Source organism: Primulina eburnea, chromosome 2 (genome assembly GCF_022965805.1).
Source record: "Primulina eburnea isolate SZY01 chromosome 2, ASM2296580v1, whole genome shotgun sequence".
Classification (NCBI taxonomy): Eukaryota; Viridiplantae; Streptophyta; class Magnoliopsida; order Lamiales; family Gesneriaceae; genus Primulina; species Primulina eburnea.
Window position 1 is genome coordinate 3,053,828 of NC_133102.1, and position 19,933 is coordinate 3,073,760.

Here is a 19,933-nt window from a genome sequence, read left to right on the forward strand (position 1 = left end):
CGACCTGTAAGACATTCTCACGCAATCTCTAATAATATATTAAAAAGGATCAAAATGTTGTGGAGTCATAATTTGTGTACATCTACAAAAATCAATAATTAAAACCACAAAATAAAGAGTATTAAATATTAAAATAAAATGCATAAATCAAATTAAATAAAAAAAAGGGTAAAAAAACTAGTTTAAGGTTTATCCCTCAGCAGGCTTGTTTTTAAAAAAGTAGAACCAAATTAATAATTCCATATAAATAACATTCATACACCATCATCTTTATTTTTTAATTCGTATCCACGACTGATTCAGCGAGACATCCAAGATTCAGGTTTTTCCCTCAGCAGGCTTGTTTTTAATATTAATTTGGACTTAGCGGTGCAATATTTAGCATTCGAAAAGTAATTCTCCAACACGGCAACCTGGGAAGAATCCTGGAAATTTCCAGCGTATAATATGAATCCGTTCTGACAAAATACTATGCGATCTAGTTAAACCACCTTATTTTCCTTTTCCGGCCTTCTTTTTAGCTAATTTTTTAAGCCAAAGAAAACCATTCTTTGATGTTTCTGTTCTGCTATATACAAGTCCTACGCGTTTTTCAAGAAATAGAATTTGTGTTATTGCTATTGGGGACAATTCTGTAACATACATCCGATTTCTATTCTGGTGGGTGCATTGTCCGAGTCAATTCAATCTGCGGCGAAGATTTTCTCAAGAAGCTTTTAGTTATTATAATTGTTGACAAATAATCGTGGGTTTGTTTTAGTTTTTGATGAAATGAAAGAGTTTTGGAGATCTAAAAATAGTCTCCTGGCGGCATTAGCGATATGCTGTCTATGTCTGCAGAACTCAACAATTTGCTTGTCCCTCAATGATGAAGGTGCGAGCTTTATTTGATCTATCCTTGTTATGATTTTTAAATATTTCTTTTTCAACTTTTCAGTTATTTGATCTATCTTTGTTATGATTTTTAAATATTCTTTTTTTCAAGTTTTCAGTTGTTAAAGAAGTTGAAGCTTGTTTTTTAGTTTTAATTAGTTTGTTTATTCTCAATTTGTATGTGTATTTTAGGTGTGGCTTTACTGAGGTTTAAAGAGAACGTGATGAGTGATCCATTTGGGGCTTTGTCAAATTGGATTGATGAAGTAGGAATAGACAGTCCATGTTCATGGTTTGGAGTCGGATGCTCAGAAGGATATGTTGTGGCTTTGTAAGTAAATTACTGCTCCAAATGCTTATTGTTTTCTGATTTTGACTTCATAGTAATGAAATTTTCCTAATGTTGAAGGGAGGATTTTCCTTTTTTTAGTTTTGGATTTCTGTTCTTTTGACCGTTTCTGTATGTTTCTTTACCCGCAATTTCATGAGCATCTTGTCTTGAAATTGGGTATATAATAAGGAACTTCACAGAAGGAAAAATGATTGAATGACTGAAATGAATTTTGATTTTTCATATATAACCTCTAGATGTTGGTAGATATTGACAATCAGGCATTGTTGGGCACACAAAAATTATTGAAGGAAAAATATTGGATTTAGGGGGTTCACGTATACAATAACCGATCAAGGGCATGTTTGTGCTCTTGAAGTTTGGATTACAGGCTATAGCTGGAGATATAACAAACAGAACTTAGGTCATACTAGTACTTAATGGTTTGCTGAGATTTTTTTGTACATCGAACTTCTATGTAAATGAATTGCTGCCTAGCCACCTGACTTTAGTGAATTTGTAGTTTACCACAAGGCTCCCATCTACTTGACCCCTCTGACTCTCGTTCGATATTGTGGAAGCATCGTGTAATCCTATTGAAGAATCTATTATATGAGTGAAAGCTACACTAAAGCTCTACCACTTTCTCATTTGTGCTACTGAATCAATCGCATGAACACAGTTACACACTTCTTTGCACATGCGGCACTAGCTACCACTTGAAGCAAAATGAAAAGTTAATTTGTAGTTGAATTTTTTAGATGCTTTTGAGGTTATGATCATTTCAATTTCAAATTGTACTTTTTATCTAAATTGGTTAATGTGTATGGGGGTGCATTGCATGTTTTTTATGGTATTAGCATGAGTTAGATTCAATGATGTGGATTGAATTGTTTTCTTCCTATCTAGTTGAACAGTGAAGTAAACTGCAAAAAAAAACTTCCTTCACCGATCAAATCAACTAAAACCTGAATTATTATCAGCGTTTACATCCTCACACTTAAAAACAATTTTTTTTTTATATTAGGTATGTCATGGTTTTTTTATCATTTATCTCTAGGAACCTGGAAGATCTCTGTCTGAGAGGTACCTTAGCTCCTGATTTAGGGAACTTGGTTCACCTGAAATCCATGTAAGATGCAACTTATTGAGTTTTTATTGAAAATATATGTTTTCTTGCATTTTTGTTTACTTCGGTTTTTTAATAGAATCTTGCGCAACAATTCTTTTTATGGCGTAATCCCCGAAGAGTTAGCAAAATTAAAGGAATTAGAGATATTAGACCTTGGATGCAATAACTTCAGTGGAGAGGTTCCATATCAGCTTGGCAATAATTTCTCATTGGCAATCCTGTAAGTTTGCAATGAAACTAGATATTCTTGTTGAAATTATCTTTTTTCTTGATCTTGTTAATGCTTACTTTCTGTTTGATGCAGTTTGCTAGACAATAACGAGTTTCTTAGCAGCACATATGCTGAAATTTATGAACTCCAAAAGCTATCTGAAGTTCAAGTTGAAGAAGAGTTGTTATCCGGCCCCACAAGGAGCAGCAATTCAATCTTGTGGTAACTCTTCAGCACGTGTGAACTTCCATCCTCATTATAATCTAGGATAATAAATTTGAATTGAAGTTTATACATTCATATATTTATTTAATGATTCAGTGAGGAAAATTAGTAATGCCATGAACACTTTTAGTCTCAGTCCAATAAATTTCAGCCGATTGTTAAATTGGTACTGTTTAACGCGTTCGCCCTCATGTTGTAACTATGCAATAATGTTTGTCTACCCCAATTCTTGTAGTTCAATGATATCTCATTTTGGCCCGACACACTGAATAAATCACATGTTTTTTAAATGCAGAAAATGTTTTTTGACAACGCAAACAAGGCTTTCCATTGTTTTTTGTATATAATAGCAGTGTCCCTCCTGATTAAGATTCAAAGTTTTCACTTTTCAAGCTGAAATTTTCCTTGCCTTGTTCACAGGGATTCACTGGAGAAAAAGGAAGCGCCAAATAGAAAATTGTTACAAGAAACTCCTAGAGCACGGAGACGATGGTGGAGATTTCTACCCCCACCAATACCCACAATAAGAAATTCATCTTCCCCATCTCCATCTCCGTCTCCAGCTCCATCTCCAGCTACATTAGCACCATCCTCTTCTCCTTCCCTCTCTCCCGTCACACGTGTTTCTCCTCCTTCGCTTCCTAACCAAACAGAAAGTCCTGGCACATCAACTGGAAATTCTAAGAGGCGTCGTCGACTTCTTATATTGTATCCCGCCATTGGAGGTCCTGTATTTTTCCTACTTTTAGTTGTTTGCTTCTTCTATTGCAAGAGTGGTAAGGTTGCTGCCGTAAATCCCTGGGCTACTGGACTTAGTGGACCATTGAGGAGAGCATTTGTAACTGGTAATGTTGTTACGTAAAATATTTAATGTTTTGCTAGCCTTTTTTTTATAAAAATGCACATGTATAAGGCCCTTGAACGACAATTTGTAGTCATGAGAGTTAATCAACTTTTAAAAATTATCATTAGAACTATTATTGATCATATTATTCTTAATTAATAGATTTTGTATATTTGGTACTTCAGGGGTCCCGAAACTTAAGAGATCTGAACTTGAGGTTGCTTGTGAAGATTTTAGCAATGTGATTAGCTCTTCTTCAGTCCACACGCTGTATAAGGGTACCTTGTCTAGCGGAGTTGAGATAGCCGTCGCATCTATTGCAACGGGATCTGCAAAAGAGTGGTCGAATAGTTTGGAAGCTCAGTTTAGAAAGAAGGTACCTTTTATATAATGTTGTTCTTGATTTGGGATTCCATATTTTGATCATTGATAGCTGGAACACGTGGTCATTTTTCATGCCGCTCATGGTAATTCTTTTTTTTCTTTTTGTTTTGAAACTCAATTTGGCTTGTCATTTGTCTCAGATCGACACATTATCAAAAGTAAGTCACAAGAATTTTGTTAGCTTACTTGGATATTGTGAGGAAGAGGAGCCTTTCACTAGGATGATGATTTTCGAGTATGCTCCCAATGGAACCCTCTTTGAGCATATCCACAGTGAGTATATAGATCTCTTGATTTTTTCTTGGTATATAAATTTAAATTTGGTGTATTCAGTGTTGATATGGTGATTCTATTCTTATCAATCATTTCATAAGTTCGTCCAACTCTTGTGAATTCTACAGTAAGAGAAGCTGAACACTTGGACTGGGAAGCACGATTAAGAATAGCGATGGGCGTTGCATACTGTCTCGAACACATGCATTCATTGACACCATCACTAGCCCACAAAAACTTAACTTCCTCTTCTATATATCTCACTGAAGATTATGCAGCAAAATTAGCAGATTTTGTTTTCTTGGACGAAAAGGCTGCAGCTGAAACTGAACCAAATATTTCAAGTAATGTTTATAGTTTTGGAGTTGTGCTATTTGAGATTATTACTGGTAAACTCCCGTACGCTGTAGGTAGTAGTGATTCACTCCAAGACTGGGCTTCAGATTATCTGAGAGGAGTACAGTATTTGAGAGAAACTATTGATCCTACTCTGAAAACATGTCGTGAAGATCAGCTTCAACTTATTGATGGTTTGATAAGATCGTGTGTTGATCCTGATTCGAGACAGAGACCCGTTATGAATGAAGTTTGTGTGAGATTGAGAGAAATAACAGGGATTGAACCCTGAAGGAGCAATCCCGAAATCATCACCTCTTTGGTGGGCAGAACTCGAGATTTTGTGAGCTGAGGCTAGCTAGCTAGATAGATACTTGAAGTTCAAATAGAAAGTGAGATGCCTTTTTTCACTTGTGTTTCTTGAAATGTATAGTTGTACATAACATATTGCACAGGGGATATTATAATCATTCTTTTATTCTTATGTTAAAATATGACATCCAACATTGGTCTTTTAGCCATATACCTCACAAGTTTTTAGAAATCCATTGGCATGGCGAACAATTAAAAGTACTACGAAGTACTGCGAAAGGAAGCACCACTCCTTTGAAATCAGATGTGAGGCGTCCTTAAAAGAGGAGAGTAGATTAAACCCACTCAAAGCAAGTGATTCTAAATGAATCATTTTGATCAAATTCTCCTATCATTAAGTTCACAGGACGAGATTCAAATAACATATTTTGGTATCTCTAAGAAATCACTACCACAAATGAGAATTAAAGAAGGTAACAAGTTAGATTCGACCAAAGTTTTGAGTGCTTCTTTAAGGTATGTTTGATACTACATGTGGAGGCAGTGCCCTCACATGGTTTGGATGGACAAGATTTACGCACATATGTGATTTAAAAAAAATTAGTGGACCCCATGTATGTGGCTAAATTTGAGCCCTTATGCTATCATGAGAGAACTATCCTTACATGTAAGATGAAATCAACCCTTATTTACTCGTCTGAGGGGCAACCGAGCAAGAATAAAATATCTGTTAAATATGTGTAATCTTCGAAAAATTTCAGTGTTTTCTTATCAGTGGACCTTACGAGGCCCATAGAGAGACAGCCCAACATATTCCACATAACGGACTAATATTGTGGTGACGTCTTGTATCTTCGATTACTCTTCTTGGGCCTTTGAATAATTAAAATATATTTATTTCAAAAGGCCAATGGCAAACTAAAAATGTTAGCGATCATTTTTTAAAAATAAAATTCGGATGAATTTAGTTCTTTACAATATTCATTTGAAAATAAGTATTTATTATAAACGTAAAGTAGCATGTTGCCTAGTTGGTTATGCATAAAATGTGGATATATATGAAACATATTTTTTCGTCATCATACCTAATTATTATTTTTTACATAGTAACAATGAGTTGCTACAACTGAGTCTTGAACCCGATACTTAGTTGTAAACTTGAAACTTTGAAAACTTACACTCTGTATTCTCCGAGTCTTGACTCCATCATTGAGTAATTAATAGTTTGATATTTAGGTGAAATCTTTTCCTGTATGGTAAGAAAAAAAAAATAGGCCTATATAGAGAAAATAGTATAGCAAGTATGTTTTTTCAATAAAAAAAATCAAGAATTAAAGCCCGGAAATTTTAAATTATAGAGCATGAGAAGGAATTATGTGGGGAAAAGATCAATGGAAGGAAAATGACTATTTGATATAATGGTAAAAAAAGAAAGAAAAAAAGAGGGGAGAAAATAACATTATATGCATATCAAAGCCATTTTCATATTGCCAAAATAAAGTCTCAAGTTATTAATATACCTTTTAAGCTCGATTTTCTAAAATATAAATTTTTGCTCTCAATTTTCAAATAATATATACTTATTTCTTCACTTTCTACTTTAACTGGCCTATGCTTATCAAAATAGAAACTTAAGCAGGTAAAAATGGTGCTATGAATAAAATGTTACGCTATCGAATATTATCTTATCATACTATCGAATTTAGTCATTTTTGTATTAAAAAAAGAAGAAGAAATAATTTATCTGTAAACTCACATTGAATTTTTTCATATTAATTAAACTAGTTTTTCCTTTAAATGTACTATTTTGAATAAAACCCCATATTTAAAATAAAATTTCATAAAAAATCTTAGCAATTTAACCCCAAAGAAAAATTCTAAGTACATACTTAAGATGACAAATGCACGAATATTTGAAAAGATATGAGGTAATGTAATAAAATGTGTTAATCATGATAATTTGGAGATATATTTATTAACATATTTATCCTCGTAATCATGTCGTGTTATGTCCATATCGCTAGCAAAATAAAGAACCAAAGTTTTAATATCTTTCTTTGATAAATAAATTTATAAAATAAAATTTTATTTGGATGCACCTCTGACCAAAAAAAAAAATTGACTATACAAATTTTATAGAAAGCTAATTAAAATTTGATGTTTTCTATTAAATTTTCATTTTTTCTCATAGTGGTAGGATAACAAATACTTGTGAAAACTTGTTACGTAGGCTACGTATTGCTATAAAAAAAAACTACACAAATTTGAAATTTTCTATTAATTCTCCATTTCTCACATTGGGAAAAGAACAAATATATACTACTAAACAAGGATATGTAGTTTTATTAAAAAACACTAGAGCCATATTTGGTAGCACCAAACAAACAACGAAACAAACGCTACACCTTATTACTAACCCACATATTATTAGAGTCATAAAATTAATTACTAGTAAATGGATGAGAAAAATGAATCAATTGTTGGCGTCAAACACGAAAATACAAGTAAAATATTAATGTAAATATTATCATTTTGTAAACTGTGTCTCAATATAGGGAAAACTTGTTAAAGGGAAAACACTCATTTAAAGCACATCGACGTACATGTATATATTTGAGAAAGATGGAAAACAATGAGATTATCATTTGCAACAACACGTATTTTTCACTTGATAAACTTGCTTACTGAATTACTGAAGCTCAAGTTCGTAGCCGCACAACATTTCTTGTTTACAGCTCCAGCCCACACTGGAGAAAAAGTTGTAAGAATGTATTAACGACACCAATGATAACTTGAGTTTATTTTTATCAAATTTGCAGTATAATCCTTGGTAGCTGGTTTGGTAAGATCGATATATCTCTACTAATAATTCGTATCGATATCATAAAACTTGTCAATGTGTGTGCATACAGAATAAACTGTCATGTCCCAGCCCGCTTGTGATATTGTCTACTTTGGCCCGAGATCTCACGGTTTTAAAACGCGTCACAAAGGGTTGTTACACGCTCATTTAAATTCCCAGCATCTTTCTCGTGGTTTAGCGATGTGGGATTCTGCTTAAAGGCCTTCCCCCCTCCCCCCCCCCTTTATGGGACTCAGCGTTCTCGCTGAGTTTTGCCCACCATTCCAAACCCACACGAAGTCGCTCTGATACCAAATGTTACGACCTAGTCCATTTGTGATATTGTCCGCTGTGGCCCGAGGGGGGTGAAGGCCTTGGGGGAAATCCAACATCTCTAAACCACATGAGAGATACTGACCATTTAAATGAGCGTGTATCAGCCTCTTGTGACGCATTTTAAAGTCGTGAGACCTCAGGTCAAAGCGGACAAAATCACAAGTGAGCTGGGCTCACCATGACATTTGGTATCAGAGTGACTCCGCATGATTTTGGGATGGTGGGACAAACCTCAGCGAGGACGCTGAGTCTCGATAGGGGGCTGAAAGCCCTAGGCAAAAATGAATCCATTGTTGGCATTAAACACGAAAATACAAGTAAACTATTAATTTAAATATTATCATTTTGTAAATAGCGTCTCAATATAAGGAAAACTTGTTAAAAGGACAACACTCATTTAAAGCTCATCGACATACATTTATATATATGAGAAAGATGAAAAACAATGAGATTATCACTTGCAACAACACTTATTTCCCACTTGATAAACTTGATGGCTGAATTACTGAAGCTCAAACTCGTAGCCACACAACAATTCTTGCTTACAGCTCCAGCCCACACTGCAGAAAAGTTGTAAGAATTTATTAACGGCGCAAATGATCACTTGAGTTTATTTTTAAAAACTTTGCAGTATACTTCTTGCTACCTGGTTTGGTAAGATCAATATATCTCTACTAACAATTCGTATCGATATCCTTCAACTTGTCAATGTGTGTAAATACAAAATAAACATTACGTTGGTGATCACTAATTTGAAATGTCATTGGTGAAGCATATAATCAATTTGTACGTACAACCAGCTGATTGATTTAACTTTTGTTTTTTTGAAGAACATATAGCTGCATGAAAAATCTGAAGTGCACATTCACACACTGACATTTATAACTTAAAACTCACGTTTTACTCTAGCTTTCAAAAAATAACCACTAACCAGTTATACCCGATTCACAAGTGACTATGCTTTAAACTGAATAGCTCTGACATATTGTGTATGTATGTATATGCATTTTACATTTTTTTTTTCTAAGTTACATGGAGATCTAACAGAGAGGAAAGAACGTTAGAGGTGAATCTCCTTCCAATACACCATATCTGCTGTCCGAACCACATGATTCTTTTAGTATATCCTGCCAACAAAACAGCTCTTTGATTCTAAAATAATTATACATTAACATAGAATTAACATCCAATATTTTGTTCTTATTAACGATACAAGTTTTGAGCATGAAAAGCAGTAAAAGAAGCATGGATAAACAATCAATTATGAGTTACGTTTGTATTGTGTTATCCATAATTTCGGCATTACGAGGTGTATACCCACAAAGGACTTTCATAGTTGTCATGGATGGTAGTGAAAACTTCACCACTATCTCCCACTCAATTTCAGCAGCACCAAGATACAGTTCAAAGATAACTTACAACAAGATAAATAGCATGAATTTATCACGAACACGTTTTCATACCAAAGCAATTTTCATATTGCCAAAGTAAAATGTCTCAAATTATTAATATACCTTTTAAGCTCGATTTTCCAAAATGGAAGTTTGTGCTCGAAATTTTCAAATAATATAGAAAGCTAACTAAAATTTGATGTTTTCTATTAAATTTTCATTTTTTCTCATAGTGGTAAGATAAATACTTGTGAAAACTTGTTACCTAAGCTACGTATTGCCATAAAAAAAACTACACAAATTTGAAATTTTCTATTAATTCTCCATTTCTCACATTGGGAAAAGAACAAATATATACTACTAAACAAGGATATGTAGTTTTATTAAAAAACACTAGAGCCATATTTGGTAGCACCAAACAAACAACGAAACAAACGCTACACCTTATTACTAACCCACATATTATTAGAGTCATAAAATTAATTACTAGTAAATGGATGAGAAAAATGAATCAATTGTTGGCGTCAAACACGAAAATACAAGTAAAATATTAATGTAAATATTATCATTTTGTAAACTGTGTCTCAATATAGGGAAAACTTGTTAAAGGGAAAACACTCATTTAAAGCACATCGACGTACATGTATATATTTGAGAAAGATGGAAAACAATGAGATTATCATTTGCAACAACACGTATTTTTCACTTGATAAACTTGCTTACTGAATTACTGAAGCTCAAGTTCGTAGCCGCACAACATTTCTTGTTTACAGCTCCAGCCCACACTGGAGAAAAAGTTGTAAGAATGTATTAACGACACCAATGATAACTTGAGTTTATTTTTATCAAATTTGCAGTATAATCCTTGGTAGCTGGTTTGGTAAGATCGATATATCTCTACTAATAATTCGTATCGATATCATAAAACTTGTCAATGTGTGTGCATACAGAATAAACTGTCATGTCCCAGCCCGCTTGTGATATTGTCTACTTTGGCCCGAGATCTCACGGTTTTAAAACGCGTCACAAAGGGTTGTTACACGCTCATTTAAATTCCCAGCATCTTTCTCGTGGTTTAGCGATGTGGGATTCTGCTTAAAGGCCTTCCCCCCTCCCCCCCCCCTTTATGGGACTCAGCGTTCTCGCTGAGTTTTGCCCACCATTCCAAACCCACACGAAGTCGCTCTGATACCAAATGTTACGACCTAGTCCATTTGTGATATTGTCCGCTGTGGCCCGAGGGGGGTGAAGGCCTTGGGGGAAATCCAACATCTCTAAACCACATGAGAGATACTGACCATTTAAATGAGCGTGTATCAGCCTCTTGTGACGCATTTTAAAGTCGTGAGACCTCAGGTCAAAGCGGACAAAATCACAAGTGAGCTGGGCTCACCATGACATTTGGTATCAGAGTGACTCCGCATGATTTTGGGATGGTGGGACAAACCTCAGCGAGGACGCTGAGTCTCGATAGGGGGCTGAAAGCCCTAGGCAAAAATGAATCCATTGTTGGCATTAAACACGAAAATACAAGTAAACTATTAATTTAAATATTATCATTTTGTAAATAGCGTCTCAATATAAGGAAAACTTGTTAAAAGGACAACACTCATTTAAAGCTCATCGACATACATTTATATATATGAGAAAGATGAAAAACAATGAGATTATCACTTGCAACAACACTTATTTCCCACTTGATAAACTTGATGGCTGAATTACTGAAGCTCAAACTCGTAGCCACACAACAATTCTTGCTTACAGCTCCAGCCCACACTGCAGAAAAGTTGTAAGAATTTATTAACGGCGCAAATGATCACTTGAGTTTATTTTTAAAAACTTTGCAGTATACTTCTTGCTACCTGGTTTGGTAAGATCAATATATCTCTAATAACAATTCGTATCGATATCCTTCAACTTGTCAATGTGTGTAAATACAAAATAAGTATTACATTGTTGATCACTAATTTGGAATGTCATTGGTGAAGCATATAATCAATTTGTACGTACAACCAGCTGCTGGATTTAACTTTTGTTTTTTTGAAGAACATATAGCTGCATGAAAAATCTGAAGTGCACATTCACACACTGACATTTATAACTTAAAACTCACGTCTTACTCTAGCTTTCAAAAAATAACCACTAACCAGTTATACCTGATTCACAAGTGACTATGCTTTAAACTGAATTGCTCTGACATATTATGTATGTATATGCATTTTACATTTTTTTTCTAAGTTACATAGAGATCTAATAGAAAAGAAAGAACGTTAGAGGTCAATCTCTTTCCAGTACACACTGTCTGCTGTCAACTCCGAACAACATGATTTTTTTAGTATATCCTGCCGACAAAAAAGATCTTTGATTCTAAAATAATTATACATTAACATAGAATTAACATCCAATATTTTGTTCTTATTAACGATACAAGTTTTGAGCATAAAAAGCAGTAAAAGAAGCATGGATAAACAATCAATTATGAGTTACGTTTGTATTGTGTTATCCATAATCTCGGCATTACGAGGTGTATACCCACCCACAAAGGACTTTCATAGTTGTCATGGATGGTAGTGGAAACTTCACCACTATCTCTTAATCAATTTCAGCAGCACCAAGCTACAGTTCAAAGATAACTTACAACAAGATAAGAGCATGAATTTATCACGAACACGTTTTCATACCAAAGCAATTTTCATATTGCCAAAGTAGTCTCAAATTATTAATATACTTTTTAAGCTCGATTTTATAAAATGGAAATTGTGCTCCCAATTTTGAAATAATATAGAAAGCTAACTAAAATTTTATGTTTTCTATTAAATTTTCATTTTTTCTCATAGTGATAAAATAAATACTTATGAAAAATTGTTACCTAAGCTACGTATTGCCATAAAAAAAACTACGCAAATTTGAAATTTTCTATTAATTCTCCATTTCTCACATTGATAAAATAACAAATATATACTAGTAAACAAAGATATGTAGTTTTATTAAAAAACAATAGAGCCATATTTGGTAGCACAAAAAACAAACAACGAAACAAACGCTACACCTTGTTGCTAATATAAACCACATATTATTAGAGCCATCAAATTAATTACTAGTAAATGGATGAGAAAAATGAATCAATTGTTGGCGTCAAACACGAAAATACAAGTAAAATATTAATCTAAATATTATCATTTTGTAAACTGCGTCTCAATATAGGGAAAACTTGTTAAAGGGACAACACTCATTTAAAGCACATCGACGTACATGTATATATTTGAGAAATATGGAAAACAATGAGATTATCACTTGCAACAACACATATTTTTCACTTCATAAACTTGCTGGCTGATTTACTGAAGCTCAAGTTCGTAGCCGCACAACATTTCTTGTTTACAGCTCCAGCCCACACTGGAGAAAAAGTTGTAAGAATGTATTAACGACACCAATGATAACTTGAGTTTATTTTTATCAAATTTGCAGTATAATCATTGGTAGTTGGTTTGGTAAGATCGATATATCTCTACTAATAATTCGTATCGATATCATACAACTTGTCAATGTGTGTACATACAGAATAAACTGTCATGGCCCAGCCCACTTGTGATATTGTCTACTTTGGCCCGAGATCTCACGTCTTTAAAACGCGTCACAAAGGGTTGTTACACGCTCATTTAAATTCCCAGCATCTTTCATGTGGTTTAGCGATTTGGGATTCTGCCTAAGGGCCTTCCCCACTTCCCCCCTCTTCGGGACTCAGCGTCCTCGCTGAGGTTTGTCCCACCATCCTAAACCCACACGAAGTCGCTCTGATACCAAATGTTACGACCTAGTCCACTTGTGATATTGTCCGCTTTGGCCCGAGGCGGTGAAGGCCTTAGGGGAAATCCAACATCTCTAAACCACATAAGAGATACTGACCACTTAAATGAGAATGTAGCAGCCTCTTGTCACGCATTTTAAAGTCATGAGACCTCAGGCCAAAGCAGACAATATCACAAGTGAGCTGGGCTCACCAGGAAATTTGGTATCAGAGCGGCTCCGCATGGTTTTGGGATAGTGGGGCAAACCTCAGCGAGGACGCTGAGTCCCGAAAGAGGGGTGAAAGCCCTTAGGAGAAAATGAATCCATTGTTGGCGTTAAACACGAAAATACAAATAAACTATTAATGTAAATATTATCATTTTGTAATTTGCGTATCAATATAGGGAAAACTTGGTAAAGGGACAACACTCATTTAAAGGCTAAAGCACATCGATGTACATGTATATATATATATATATATATATATATATATATATATATATATATATATATATATATGAGAAAGATGAAAAACAATGAGATTATCACTTGCAACAATATATATATATATATATATATATATATATATATATATATATATATATGAGAAAGATGAAAAACAATGAGATTATCACTTGCAACAACACTTATTTCCCACTTGATAAACTTGATGGCTGAATTACTGAAGCTCAAAGTCCTAGCCACACAACAATTCTTATTTACCGCTCCAGCCCACACTGTAGAAAAATTGTAAGAATTTATTAACGGCACAAATGATCATTTGAGTTTATTTTTACCAACTTTGGACTACACTCCTTGCTATCTGGTTCGGTAAGATCGATATATCTCTACTAACAATTCGTACTGATATCCTTCAACTATTCAATGTGTGTAAATACAAAATAAACATTACGTTGGTGATCACTAATTTGGAATGTCATTGGTGAAGCATATAATCAATTCGTACGTACAACCAGCTGATGGATTTAACTTTTGTTTTTTTGAAGAACATATAGCTGCATGAAAAATCTCAAGTGCACATTCACACACTGACATTTATAACTTAAAACCCACGTCTTACTCTAGCTTACAAAAAAATAATCACTAACCAGTTATACCTGATTCACAAGTGACTATGCTTTAGACTGAATTGCTCTGACATATTATATATGTATGTATATGCATTTTACATTTTTTTTCTAAATTACATAGAGATCTAACAGAGAGGAAATAACGTAGAGGTCAATCTCCTTCTAGTACACCCTGTCTGATGTCAACTCCAAACAACATGATTCTTTTAGTATATCCTGCCAAAAAAAAAGATCTTTGATTCTAAAATAATTATACATTAACATAGAATTAACATCCAAGATTTTGTTCTTATTAACGATACAATTTTTACAGGAAAAGCAATAAAAGAAGAATGGAGAAACAATCAATTATGAGTTACGTTTGTATTGTGTTATCCATAATCTCGGCATTACGAGGTGTATACCCACAAAGGACTTTCATAGTTGTCATGGATGGTAGCGAAAACTTCACCACTATCTCTCAATCAATTTCAACAGCACCAAGCTATAGTTCAAAGATAACTTACAACAAGATAAGAGCATAAATTTATCACGAACACGTTTTCATACCAAAGCAATTTTTATATTGCCAAAGTAAAGTGTCTCAAATTATTAATATACCTTTTAAGCTCGATTTTCTAAAATGGAAGTTTGTGCTCGCAATTTTCAAATAATATAGAAAGCTGACTAAAATTTGATGTTTTCTATTAAATTTTCAATTTTTCTCATAGTGGTAAGATAAATACTTGTGAAAACTTGTTACCTAAGCTACGTATCGCCATAAAAAAAAAACTACACAAATTTGAAATTTTCTATTAATTCTCAATTACTCACATTGGGAAAAGAACAAATATATACTACTAAACAAGGATACGTAGTTTTATTAAAAAACACTAGAGCCATATTTTGTAGCACCAAAAACAAATAACGAAACAAACGCTACACCTTATTACTAATATAAACCACATATTATTAGAGCCATAAAATTAATTACTAGTAAATGGATGAGAAAAAATGAATCAATTGTTGGAGTCAAACACGAAAATACAAGTAAAATATTAATGTAAATATTATCATTTTGTAAATTGCGTCTCAATATAGGAAAAACTTGGTAAAGGGACAACACTCATTTAAAGCACATCGACGTACATGTATATATATGAGAAAGATGGAAAACAATGAGATTATCACTTGCAACAACACTTATTTTTCACTTGATAAACTTGCTGGCTGATTTACTGAAGCTCAAGTTCGTAGCCACACAACATTTCTTGTTTACAGCTCCAGCCCACAATGGAGAAAAGTTGTAAGAATGTATTAACGACGCCAATGATAACTTGAGTTTATTTTTATCAAATTTGCAGTGTAATCCTTGCTAGCTGGTTTGGTAAGATCGATATATCTCTACTAATAATTCATATCGATATCATACAACTTGTCAATGTGTGTACATACAGAATAAACTGTCACGGCCCAGCCCACTCGTGATATTGTCTGCTTTGGCCCGAGATCTCACGGCTTTAAAACGCCTCACAAAAGGTTGTTACACGCTCATTTAAATTCTCAGCATCTTTCCCGTGTTTTAGCGATGTGGGATTCTGCCTAAGGGCCTTCCCCCCTCCCCCCCTTTTTCGAGACTCAGCGTCCTCGCTGAGGTTTGCCCAACCATCCCAAACCCACACAAAGTCGCTCTGATACCAAATGTTACCACCTAGTACACTTGTGATATTGTCCGCTTTGGCCCGAGGCCTCACGACTTTAAAATACGTCACAATGGGCTGCTACACGCTCATTTAAATTCTCAGCATATTTCCGATAGAGGTGAAGGCCCTTAGGGGAAATCTCACATTGCTAAATCACGGGAGAGATACTGACCATTTAAATGAGCGTGTTGCAGACCCTTGTGACGTATTTTAAAGTTGTGAGGCCTCATGCCAAAGCGGATAATATCACAAGTGAGCTGTTCCATGATATTTGGTATCAGAGCGACTCCGCGTGATTTTGGTGTTGGATCTGGTTTTCTACGCGCCCAAACGCAGCAGAAAATTTAAAAATTTTATTTTATTTTGAAAAACAAAATAATTTTGCTTTAGGCGCTCGTATGATTTAACAAAACAAAACATACATAGGATGTCAGAAATTATACCTTTGTGAATTTAATTCACTTGGACACCAACCGATCCGGTATTACAGATCTGGCTCTTGATGATTCCCTACGAACTTTCTTCAAAGAAATCCTTCTATCAAGTCCACGACTAGATAGTATGTTCCTCTTTCAAATTGCACTAGAGAATGGGAAAGAGATTTTGCGTAGGAGAAGATTATTTTGAGAGACGGCTCAATATTTTTTTTTTCTCTCTTGAAAAGGGTTGGCCGATTTTCAATTCTTGAGTGAAGGCTTACGTAAGGTCTTGTTGTGGGGTGGGCTAGGTTTTGCTTTGTATATATATTATTTATAATAAAATAATAACTTAATTACATAATTAACATTAATGGGCTTGATTTAATTAATTGGGCTAGTCCAACTAGTTTAATTAATTTAATCAAAGCCCATCAAAACTTTAATTATTTATTATGTTGGACTTGTACTCCTACAAGCCCATTAAACATACTACCCACCAATTTTTAATTAATTAATAAACTCAACTTTTGAGCTTAATAAATTAAATACATTATAAATTCAACACTTGAATTTATTATTTAAATTATAAATTCAACTCCTTGAATTTTTATCACCTCCAAAATTTAATATTTAATAAACCCAACATTTGAGTTTAATAAATTAAATTCTCAAATTTTATAAATTCAACTACTTGAATTTATTCTCTCAAAATTTAATTATCATAAATTCAACTCCTTGAATTTACTATTTAATATAAATTCAACTTCTTGAATTTATTCTCTCAACGGGAACATACGATCCAGTACTTGTGTGACCCTCAATGGTTCAGGGATACAGCTAGCCGTGGGTTCACAAGTCTTTGTGATTCACAATAGCATTTATTCTTATTCGGGCCTACCCTAGTTAGCCTCATTCTTTTCATCAACACCTTGATCAAGTATGTCAGAACTCATTTCTGATTGCACCCATCGGATCATGGTAAGAGCGTCTAGTAGCATCGCCCCATGATCCCCTAGGTATCACTGATAGTGCCTGCAAGAACCAGTCGATTATGATTAGCGTACAGTACGGTCCCTTCATCTCATATATCCTGATCGAATCTGCAACCATTGGTTCATCGAGGGTTGCATAATAATTCGATAACTATGTGATAACTATAATAGTGGCATCGCGTGTACTATTTGAGAACTCCTTCTCCAATGTACATCTCGTACTCTGGCCAGAGATTCCATGCACTATTATTTTATTAGATCACATAGGATATCCACACCCGTAGGTGAGCGGTGAATCCCCGACTACAATGCACTGGCTCCTATATGTGTCGCAATTGTACCCAACCTCGCCACCTGATGACTCTCCTGGAGCCGGTAAACGAGTCAAAGCACAACCCTAGCATATAGAGCCTCAGTGTTGTCCCGGGTCGTAAGGACTAATGTTGTACAATCATAACCACGGACTTATCCTCTCGATGAATGATAACCACTTGGAAAGTCCGAGGGAGGGTTGTTCGGTATAATCATCATATGACTATCCATCTGCATGTTTGGACATCTCTATGCCCTTACTAAGAAACGCAGTACACAACATCACAGATGCTAGTCTCGAGCTCAAGCGACCTTTATCCATGTTTTAGGCGGCTGAATCGACTAGGAACGAATTTAGATTATACAGTGTTTACAAATGAGTTTCAACATCGAATTACGATTCATTTGTATTAAAGTATAATCAAGGTCTTTATCTATGTTTGATAACATGGGTATACAGATAAAGAAATAACAAACCATGAAATGGTGAATTATATTATAATAAAGATTGTTTATTACACTTGAGTCAATAAAATCCCTAGTCAACAGTTGACTTGTAGGGCATCTACTCTAACATTTGGGATGGTGGGGCAAACCTCAGCAAGGACGCTGAGTCCTAAAGGAGGAGGGTGAAAGCCCTTAGACAAAATCCATCATCGCTAAACCACGGGATAGATGCTGGATATTTAAATGAGCGTGTAGCAACCCCTTGTGACGTGTTTTAAAGCCGTGAGGTCTCAGGCCAAAGCGAACAATATCACAAGTGGGCTGGACTATGACGTTTGGTATCAGAATGAGTCCATGTGAGTTTGAGATGGTAGGACAAACCTCAGGGAAGAGACGCAGAGTCTCAGAAGGGGGTGTGAAGTCCCTTAGATAAAATCTCACATCGCTAAAACAAGGTAGAGATGCTGGATATCTAAATGTGTGTATAGCAACCCCTTGTGACTTGTTTTAAAATCATGAGGCATCGGACCAGAGCAGACAATATAACAAGTGAGGCGGGACGTGATTATTTCTTTATAAAATAATACATTTAATTTTAATGGCAAATAAATTGAAAAATAATGCATTAAAATTTGATGACAAACTTGTAAATAACTTGAAAAAAGTCAATTAAATTTAAGGCCAAATTTGTAAATTGTGGTTTTGTCCATTGCATCTCTACATGTAACACATTGCAAATATGAGGGGAATTTGAGGTGAACCACTTGGATGTGGATTAACATAATATATAAAAATAAAAATAAATAAATGAATGATCATAATCAAGAGAGAACCGAGAATTAGAATTAAAGGAAAGAGAGAAATTCAAATTCTAACCCTCAAAACTATATCGAAACGTTGTTTAAAATCAGAACAAATTATATATTCTAAATTCTCGTGTTGAGAGCATCCTTTTGAGGTAATTTTCTCTTGGATTCGGCACCTTTATTTATTAAATTGATAGAATAGCATGTATTCAATTTGATTTCAATACTTGCAATAAAATAAATGACAAGAAACTAACTTTTAAAGTCGAAATTGAATTATGTTATGATTTCAATTCATATGAATTTTCAAAGTTTCAAAACAATTTTGAAACTTGAAATTTTGATTCTAAATTATTGTATAATGATGATTTATCAGGATTTATAATGCGATATAATTACCTTAATAATGTAAAGGTTAAACTGAATAGCGTATAACAAATTGATACATTCAAATACGCTATTAGAATTGCATTTGAATGAATTTTTTGATTGAGATGAATATTTTGGTTATGTAGATAGATTTTCTATATTGAAATCATAAATCTACATTAAATAACGAATATCTGAGGTATGTTGCGACCGAGTAACATACGACAGATATCAGTGTCATATGATATATGCTTGATTTATTTGACTGAAAATATGTGTCTATAAGATTTATTTGTGGAGTTGATGTGGCATACAAGACATTCATGATTGGTAGATCGATGTATAAAATAAATATTTTGTTAACACACATCATTTTATACATACATCGATACATGACATACACGTTGAGCTATGATCTTAGGATAACTTTATATCAATGAATTTTGATTCTGGGGTTTTGAGCACGATACTATGTTTGACATTATGTGTCCCTTAAAAACATAGTCATTCATGGCTTCTATGATTGATTGGTTGAG

General features: G+C 34.2%; 1 pseudogene; it reads left to right on the forward strand.

Annotated features, from left to right (window-relative positions):
• The first annotated feature begins 270 nt into the window (after positions 1 to 270).
• On the forward strand, positions 271 to 5,077 carry LOC140819841 (probable inactive receptor-like protein kinase At3g56050; annotated as a pseudogene).
• The last annotated feature ends 14,856 nt before the right edge of the window (positions 5,078 to 19,933 follow it).